This window comes from Pinus tabuliformis, chromosome 3_2 (genome assembly GCF_031772625.1).
Source record: "Pinus tabuliformis cultivar Carrire ecotype Pingquan chromosome 3_2, CPIR1, whole genome shotgun sequence".
NCBI lineage: Eukaryota > Viridiplantae > Streptophyta > Pinopsida > Pinales > Pinaceae > Pinus > Pinus tabuliformis.
The window spans coordinates 1117227709-1117237639 of record NC_142302.1 but is presented as its reverse complement, the minus strand read 5'-3'; positions in this window follow the sequence as shown (position 1 = coordinate 1117237639).

The window sequence follows — 9931 nt, the reverse complement described above, 5'->3', positions numbered from 1 at the left end:
GATCTAAAAAAGATACACAGAAAACTAAATTCCATCCTCTTTATGTAACTTTTTACGAAATTTCAATTTGATGCTCAGAGAGAAAGTTATGACGATTTTCCCAAGGTCATCTATTTGGAATGTAATTCGGGAGTCTGCAAAAACCCTAACTTCCTCAGATCATATCTCCAAAAATAACAGTAGTGGGCTTCTATCCGGCACAATAATAACAATGTGGGGACAATAGGGGCACAACAATAATAATAAGGGCTATAATGACAATAGTAATGGGGTAATCACTAGTATTATAGGGACCTAACATTGTGGCTATCGATCAAATTTCATTTGTTGGTCCTAAATTCACTGTCGATCATCCTACTTCCCTAAGTATTCTGAATGTGCAAGTGGTATCTTCCCCACCACAGGTTAATTATGTGGTAACCTATCCCATTCACGTACCTACTGCTGAAGATGAGCCTTTCACTGTCTGCTCAACTTCTTTCGACCTAGATCCGGTAGGTGATATAGTGAATCCTTTCCCGGGGGCATTAAAGTATGATCTTTCCATTGGATCCCTTGATATATATCCCTTCCAAAGCTTTTTTCTCCCATATGATGTGAACCTCTTGGAATCCATGGTCTCTTGGAGGCCATGATATGATTTTGGAACAGAGTTCATTTCCTTGTTTCAAGCTCCTTAAAAAGTGAAACAAGGTTCCCTAGGCAGAGTTCCTTGTTTTGTGTAAAGCTTGTTAAAAATGAAACAAATCCCCTTTCAATTCAAGTCTTTGATTATATCTCGTAAATTCCCAATTGAGTCTTTCACTTGATCTCGTAAATGAACCTTCATTCCATCAACTTGTTAGTACCCAATAGTCCACTTAGGGTGCATGTACCTCGAATTGAGTCATTATGCTGGGGGCATGCAAACTTATTCCAAGCATAGTTTTTTCTCCATTTCAAGCTTGTGTAAAAATGAAACCAATTTCAAGCATAGTTTCCCACGTTTCAAGCTTGTGTAAAGATGAAACCAATTTCAATCATAGTTTCCCATGTTTCAAGCTTATATAAAAATGAAACTATTCCCATTCTATATATCGTGATTTCCATTTTTATTAGCCTAATTTTTCCAGATGAACCTTAGTTTTATCACTCCATCATCACCATTTGCTTGGCCAATCATATGCTTTCACTTGGTTGTTTTACCCTTTCCCGAGGAACAACTACGATGAGTGGTCTTATTAGCCAACCTCTTGAACTTTGTGTGTTTTGAGCAGTTCCATCATGACAGGAACCAGTTTCTATCCTTTATACCACTCATTCCTCTTTCAACTCTTTTCAGACTCCCAAGACATGAAAAGATTGTTGAGCACTTGCCTTTTCAAACTTGTAAAAGTAAATGAAAATAAGTCTACTTAATTTAAGTTTACCCCTTTCCGGATTGAGATAGACTAACTACGAAAAAGGAATACCTTAGACGAACATGGCCAAGAGGTTCTCTTGGGTATTGTTTTCTACCTTTTCGGACTTAAGGGTCTACCTACGAAAAGGGACATCTGGAGTTTTTTTTACCACCTCTTTTTCAAACTCTCTAAGCATGGAAGAGATGTCGAGTTTTACCTTCGCTGGACTCGTTAAAACATCAAACAACGATGGACTTGTCGAACATGACAAGGCCGAACCACTCCTTCTCAAGGTTCATTAAATATACTTGGAGGGATTCATCTGAAAGATGGACTTACAGATAAAGCATATGTTATCCTCCTCAAGCTTGTTAAAAAATAAAGAGGTAATGACCAGTATGGTTGGGGAAATTGGGAAAACAAGGTACTCCATTTTGTTAATGGAAGTGTGTCGCTCTTAAACACGACACTCTTCCACTTCATCTTCATGTCTATTGGGTTGGGTATGTTACACAGTAATTTGTCACCATTTGTCACCGTCCCTGTTACTCCTTTCCCGCACTTTGGAGGATTCATTCCGGGACCTGTGAGAAGTGACATAACTTAAAAACACTTGCATTATGTTCCCCTAAGTATGGACTTCATGTGCCTTGAAGACATCTCCTGCAAAATATCCCTGAAAAGTGCCCTTTTTCCATTAGCGCGGGTCCACAATGTACTACTCGCGCCAATGGGGGAAATCCTCAAAAGAGGGCGCGCTAGTTGGCACTCTGTCTTAGAGTTACATCCGCGCCAACCGAGTTTGGAAAAGATTTTTAACAAACGCGCGCCCGGATGTTTTTTCCCTTCAAATCATGAAATTTTTGAGGATAATGCTAATCTCTTGGATGTCGAGATTCATCATCTATCCCTTACATCTATCCACAATGGATTTTTGGGGATAATGCCAATCCATAATGGGTGTCTTGATTCATTGTATCTTCTTCCCCTCCTCCATCTATAAAAGCCTGTCCTCATGCATTTGACAAGCTAGTGATAGTGCTAGTTTTTGAGGGATAGTAAGAGTTTTGGAGCATAGGGAGATTATACTGTCAGAAGTCTGAGCTTTGCATTCATAATCAAAGAGAGAGAAAGGCTTGTTGCAAGACATATGTAGCTGTTCGCCCAGCCAAAGGAGGGATTCAACGTCAGAACCTTGGTTGTACTTTTCTCTGTTGATTACCATTAATAAACGACTATCATTATGGTTCCGATCTTATTGTTCATTATGATAATGTTTGATCTATATCTTTTCTGATCGATATATGGTTGTATTTAGTGGATTTTATGCTTGTATTCGCTTCGTTCTTTGCATGTGCAAGTATCCATTCGCGGAGATCGTGAGGATCGTGACCTGCTGGAGCAAGGGAATGAGAGTATCAACTCTTCCACGACACTAGCATTGGACTTTAGGTTGGTTCTCATAATCCACTTTCAATTTGCAACTAGGAACTTGCATGGTAGCGTTGATTGATTGTTGCTAGACCCATTTTGGGCTAGTGGGATCGCCTCTGTCCGCAGAGGGGATTTACCTCACCAACAATTTGGCGACTCCACTGGGGATGTTATTTGTTGTTTGATTTGTAAACTTTGGACGGATCCTGAAGTACGGCCAGGTAGCCTTCGAAACGCTATTGCTTTGCATTAGCGAAGTAGATCAGCGTCACTTCAGTCAATCTCCGGTTTGGTTTACGAACTAAACAACTTGGAGTTTGTCTTGCCTCTTTGGTTTCTCTTGTTTTGATTGCTTGGATAGCTTTCTGGGTTGATTCTTTGGTTGTCTCTTGCTTCTTGGTCTGTCTGGGTACTGCTGGCCTAGTCTTGGATTGCTTGTTTTTTATTTTAGCATAGCAAACTCAATTGGCGCTCTTTTTTGCATGACAGTTGCGCCATTGGCTCTACTTGTCAATGTACAACCCGCGCCAATCCTCAATTGGTGCTACTTTTAGCCTGAAAGTCGCACCAGCCCAGGGAACCTTTTAGAGTTTGCTTGTTTTGAGCCTTCCAAGCTTGGTTTTTGTGTCTGGATGCTTCCTCTCAATCACTTGAATGTGTTAGAGTCTTGTTTGATTGGTTTTTGGCCTTTACCCTTTGGGTGTTTGTTTTTTTCTACCGATTTCACATTTTGGCCCTAGGGCATCTAGTGGCTTTGTGCATTGAGCCTTCCTTAAGAGTTTTGGTCTTCTGTTGGTCCAGTCGATTTTTTTGGTTACTCTCTTGCACTTGTTCAGTGATTGTTAAGCTTTTTATTGTGTGCTTCGAGCAATCTACCTATTGTTCGTTTGGATTTCGCTTGGCTTCGTTTGGGCTTAGATCACATAGCTCATTGAGGTCTTTGTGATTCTTATTGGCTTGACAGATTGTCTTGGTGTTTCAGACTTGACTCTATTTTCATTGAGTGAAATTTGTCTGTTTACTCTTTGTTATTATCTCTCAAAATTTGTTTAGTGCACTATTGCCATTGAAAAGAAAACGGACAATCTCTTTTGCTTTGCATTAGTTAATGGAAATTAGAACTTTTCGTTGTCATTAGCGATTAGTAAATTTAGAGAAAAGTTTTCTTAATTGCCATTAGCTGCATTGGAGTTATTGTTGATTGTTTTATGGTCATTTTGTTTGTGTGAAAGCTCTCAACTCTTCTGTAGTTAGCATTCATCGAATGGAATGATATATTTTGGCATATAGCTTGCATTTAGGAAATTGTGAGAGATCACATACGGTAGGACCTGAAAACTGAAACCTAATCAAAGATCAACTGTAAAATGAACTGAATGAATCTAAAAACGCATTGGAACTTAATGCATACATTCTATAGGTCTAGGCTAGAGACGTGTTCCAGCGTCGTTAAACCTAGTCACTGTTGTTTCACATTATGGTTGGGTGATTCCTCCTTTTGTGACTCGATAGTGGTCTAGCACGGACTTGTGCTCCCACGTACCGTCGAGTGTATGTGGAGACCCCACTAGGTTATCATCCTTTATCCACAGGAAGCCGTGTCTGCCGCCTTACAAGCCGTAATGCATTGAACACAGCATTCGGGAAGATTGACTGCCGTACGGGAAGTCCTTGGTTTTCATCTGATTGCCAAGATGTATAAGCAGTTTTACGGATTGTTTGGTAAACCTTTGGCCTAGTTCTCCAGAGTAGTCATCTTTGACCCTTTTCGGACTCCCTAAAAGAAAAGGTTCACCTGAGCACTTGTCACTTCAGGCTCACTAAATATTCGAAGGAGACTAGAGTCATCTTTTTGTCCTTTTCTTGACTCTTAAAAAATGAAAAGGTCAAGTTATGTCCTTGCGTCTTAAAATTTATTCGGCCACGATTCACATTTACCCGGTTAGATCTTGTTTGCGTTAGCTTGAGTAGGGTTCTTTCTCATTTTCAATGGCAACCTTCCCCGAGTCTACCGGCCAAGGTGTTCCCCCGGATGGAAACCCTAGTCCATTTCCTTCTTTTGGAAATGCCGGTGCTCCGTATATGGCAACTTTGTCTTTGCCTGGGTTAACCATCGGTTTTCCCGTATGGTTGTTTTCAACCTCGGTGGTCCCGAGTGTGATGACTCCTATTCCACTGTCTCCTCCACCCGAACAACATCATGTTGATTCCAAGGTGGACCTCTCCCCTTCTTCGCCTGTTTCTACATCCTCATCTTCTACTTCGCCTGGCGAAAGTCTGGATTCAAGTAACCAGGTGGCTAAGAAGAAGAAGAAGAAGACGAAGAAGAAGAAGACTCCTAAGCGAGAGGTTAAAAGTACAACTCAAGTCGAGCCACCTTCTGCTCCTCCGCGGAAGGTCAAATTTCCTTGTAGGTTGTGCAAGGAGGACCATCTTCTTCGCGATTGTCCTGGCATTCCCAAGGTCTTAGAAGTATGGTCTCGCGATCCGGCCCGCCCCTCATCGTCCTCTGAAGCTCACGGCGATGCTACACTATCAGCTGGAAATGTTAAGGGAAAAGGGAAGATTCGAATCCCCTGTAGACTTTGTGAAGGCAATCATCCCCTTCACCTTTGTCCGCTCATGGATAAAGCCTCTGTTGTCTTGGAAAGTCTTACAGCTCCCTCACCCCAACTTCCCATTGGTTATCAACGTCTCTCTGCAGCCGCAGATCGTTGCCCTGCTGACAAAGAGATCGACCAAGATTCCTCTCTTGTCCAGCCTCCTCTTCCTGAACCTGGCTCTGCCAAGCCTGTTCCAGACCAACCATTGATTGGAAAGAGTGTCGACTCGAGTTCACCACCCGTCGACCACTCTGTTTCGGAAGAGCATCATTCCCATGTTCTTCTCGTCTCCTCAGATTCTCCTGCGTCCGGAAATGACTCTCCTATCCTAGCTGCTCCCGAGAGTCCTGCTTCGGTTCTTTTAGAGCAGGGGGGCAATCATACGATTCCCCCACCAAGTAGTTCAGTCGTTTCCTTCGACTGGAATCGTTTGACTACCTCCCGCCTCCCATCCCATGTGCCTTTCTGGGTCACGGTACACGCCTATAATAAAGCGATACCTGGCATTATAATGGATGAGGGTGCATCTGTCAGTCTTATGCCTGCCACTACTTGGCAAGCTTTGGGTTCCCCACAGCTTGTGCCGGTCGCACCGAATCTGACGGCTTTTGACGGAGGAACTAGTCAACCATTAGGGATCCTTCCAAAGTTCCCTATTACTTTGGGAGGCAAAACCGTCTATATAGACGTTTCAGTTACCCAAGGTGCTTTAGATTTCAATCTTCTTCTTGGTCGTGACTATGTATATGCCATGGGGGCCCTGGTTTCTTCACTTTTCCGTGTGGTTTTCTTTCCACATGATGGAAGAATCGTGACTATAGATCAATTATCATTCGTTCGTCCACGGGTCCCTCCTGCGCAGTCATCATCCCCTCCTGGTTTTCATCCACCAGTTGCATCTGCCCCACCACAGATCAACTACGTGGCCACTTATCCCATGCCTGTATCCAGTGATGTCGCCGTCGTGCATAGTGTCCTGGGGGCATTGGGTCCTGACTTTCGAGATGTTACCCTTCCACCCGGAGTGGCACTCTTGGAAGCCCCGACTTCCTATTCATTATGATGAAGTTTGGGCGGAGCATAGTTCGTTTTCCTATGTCAAGATCCTTAAAAAATGAAACTAGGCTTGGGCGGAGCATAGTTCGTTTTCCTATGTCAAGCTCCTTAAAAAATGAAATTAGGTGGCGGAGCATAGTTCATTTTCGTGTGTCAAGCTCCTTAAAAAATGAAATTAGGTGTCGAAGCATAGTTCTTTTCCTGTGTCAAGCTCCTTAAAAAATGAAATTAGGTGGCGAAGCATAGTTCATTTTGCTGTGTCAAGCTCCTTAAAAAATGAAATTAGGTGGTGGAGCATAGTTCATTTTCCTGTGTCAAGCTCCTTAAAAAATGAAACAACTCCCTTTCCAAATCGAGTCTTTTGATTAAGATCTCGTAAAATACAAAGTCGAGTCTTTCATAGATCTCGAGAGTGAACCTTCATTCCATCCACTTTGTTGAATGCAATGAAGCTTGGGGGGCATGTACCTCGATTTGCGTTATTATGCTGGGGGCATGCGAACTTATAACAAGCATAGTTTTTCGTTTCAAGCTTGTGTAAACATGAAACTAAATCTAAGCAGAGTTCTCCATGGTTCAAGCTTATGTAAAAATGAACCCATACCTGATTTACATCTCGTGATTGCCTTTTATCTGCTAAATTCTGTTAGATGAGCCTTGGTTGTTTCATTCCATCGCCACCATCTCTTTGGCCGATCATATGCTTTCACTTGGTTCTTTATCCTTTCCTGAGGAACCGCAACAATGAGTGGTTTTATTAGCCAACCTCTTGACCATTACATGTTTTGAGTAGTTCCACTATTGTCAGAACCAGTTGCTACCCTTTATACCACTCGTTCCTCTAGGACGAGTCTCCTTTAAGCTCTTTTCAGACTCGTAAAAGATGAAAAGATTGCCAAGTACTTTTCCCTTTTTGACTTGTTAAAGAGAATAAAAATGGAGGTCTACTTTTAGCTCTTTTCCGACCGTTTAAAGACGAAAAGATCGCCGAGTTATCCCTCTTGACTCGTTAAACGTAAATAAGAGGCGGTCGTCTTTAAACTCTTTTTCGACCGTGTAAAAACGAAAAGATTGTCGGACCCTTGTCGTTTCAGGTTCGTTAACGGTTACGAAGCGACGTGGCTTCGATCACTTTTTTACTTTTTCAGGTCGAAATCACTAACTATGAAAAGTACTCCTCGATCGTAATGGTCGGGCGGTTCTTTCGAGCATTGTTTTATAATTTTTCAGGCTCGAGAGACACAACTTTACGAAAAAGGACACCCTTGGAGTTTTCTTTTCCGCAGTCTTTTCAAACTCTCTAAACATGAAAAGACGTCGAGTTTTTCCTTTGTCAGACTCGTTAAAACTTGATGACATTGGAGTCCGTCAAGATGACATTACAAGCATATGCTATCCCCATCAAGCTTGTAAATAAAAATAATTGGGGTACTCGCCAGAAATAGTAGGGGAAAATGGAACCATAATTATTGTCGTGTCGGCAGTATGTCGCTCTTGAACATGGCACTTGTCTGCTTTCGTGTCTGGGTGGGGATATCTCATCTCATTTTTCACTTGCCTCCGTGGATTTGGGTAATCCTATTTGACCTCTCATCTGCTCATTGTCTCGTCACCATGACCTCTGATCCATTGATGTCAAATACTGCCAATTCCACTGTCGTGCCACCGATATGTTCAAGAAAAGTTGACCTCTGCAAAATAACAACCTCCTTCTGATAGCTCACACAATTTTGATCCACCACAATATTCTTTCTCTGTCTCGTGTCGATGATGTGGGAAACACTATGGCCCACCTCCGATCAAGGTCACTTCCTGTCGACTTCAACTCACTATCCAGGAAGCTGATCTAGAGACTCCCTTCCGGTGCCTTGGAGCCTGCATGCCTCAATGGCAGGTTCTTCGTGTTCGACGTGAGGTTTTCATCATTTGCCTCCGATCGAATGATTCTACGGGTGTTCGACGCCAGCTCACTAATTCGCACGCCGTAGATTGTACCTATAGTACCTTGAGGGCCATTGTCATTATTGGTGGTACCTCTCGCGTTTGTTAACAGTTTTCATTATTGACTGGTAATTAGACGATGTTCATGCATGTTCGACTTCAGCTCATGTATTCGCATGCTTGAACTTGTACTTTTGTTCGAGTCGAGATGGAGCGCAAGACCCTGAATTTTGTCTGTTGGAATCCAGGCTGTGATTTTGTGGATTCTTGTTACATTACTCATTCACTGGATGGCTGTGACCATACCTGAGTCTATTCATCGATCCTAACCGGATGGCTGCGCCCATACCATGGATCTAGATTATTATGTACTCTGTTATGGATGGCTGCGACCATACCATATATATCATGTACTTGAGCTATCAGTTGTATCTCTCTATGCAGATTCTCCGACGGCAGCTGCATGTGTTCTTGTAAAGCATTTCACCCCTCTCTCTGTATCGGGCCTCATGCTTTAGGGGGCATCTGTTACACAGTAATTTGTCACCATTTGTCACCGTCCCTGTTACCCCTTTCCCGCACCTTGGAGGATTCATTCCGGGACCTGTGAGAAGTGACATAACTTAAAAACACTTGCATTATGTTCCCCTAAGTATGGACTTCATGTGCCTTGAAGACATCTCCTGCAAAATATCCCTGAAAAGTGCCCTTTTTCCATTAGCGCGGGTCCACAATGTACTACTCGCGCCAATGGGGGAAATCCTCAAAAGAGGGCGTGCCAATTGGCACTCTGTCTTAGAGTTACACCCGCGCCAACCGAGTTTGGAAAAGATTTTTAACAAACGCACGCCCGGATGTTTTTTCCCTTCAAATCATGAAGTTTTTGAGGATAATGCTAATCTCTTGGATGTCGAGATTCATCATCTATCCCTTACATCTATCCACAATGGCTTTTTGGGGATAATGCCAATCCATAATGGGTGTCTTGATTCATTGTATCTTCTTCCCCTCCTCCATCTATAAAAGCCTGTCCTCATGCATTTGACAAGCTAGTGATAGTGCTAGTTTTTGAGTGATAGTAAGAGTTTTGGAGCATAGGGAGATTATACTGTCAGAAGTCTGAGCTTTGCATTCATAATCAAAGAGAGAGAAAGGCTTGTTGCAAGACATATGTAGCTGTTCGCCCAGCCAGAGGAGGGATTCAACGTCAGAACCTTGGTTGTACTTTTCTCTGTTGATTACCATTAATAAACGACTATCATTATGGTTCCGATCTTATTGTTCATTATGATAATGTTTGATCTATATCTTTTCTGACCGATATATGGTTGTATTTAGTGGATTTTATGCTTGTATTCGCTTCGTTCTTTGCATGTGCAGGTATCCATTCGCGGAGATCATGAGGATCGTGACCTGCTGGAGCAAGGGAATGGGAGTATCAACTCTTCCATGACACTAGCATTGGACTTTAGGTTGGTTCTCATAATCCACTTTCAATTTGCAACTAGGAACTTG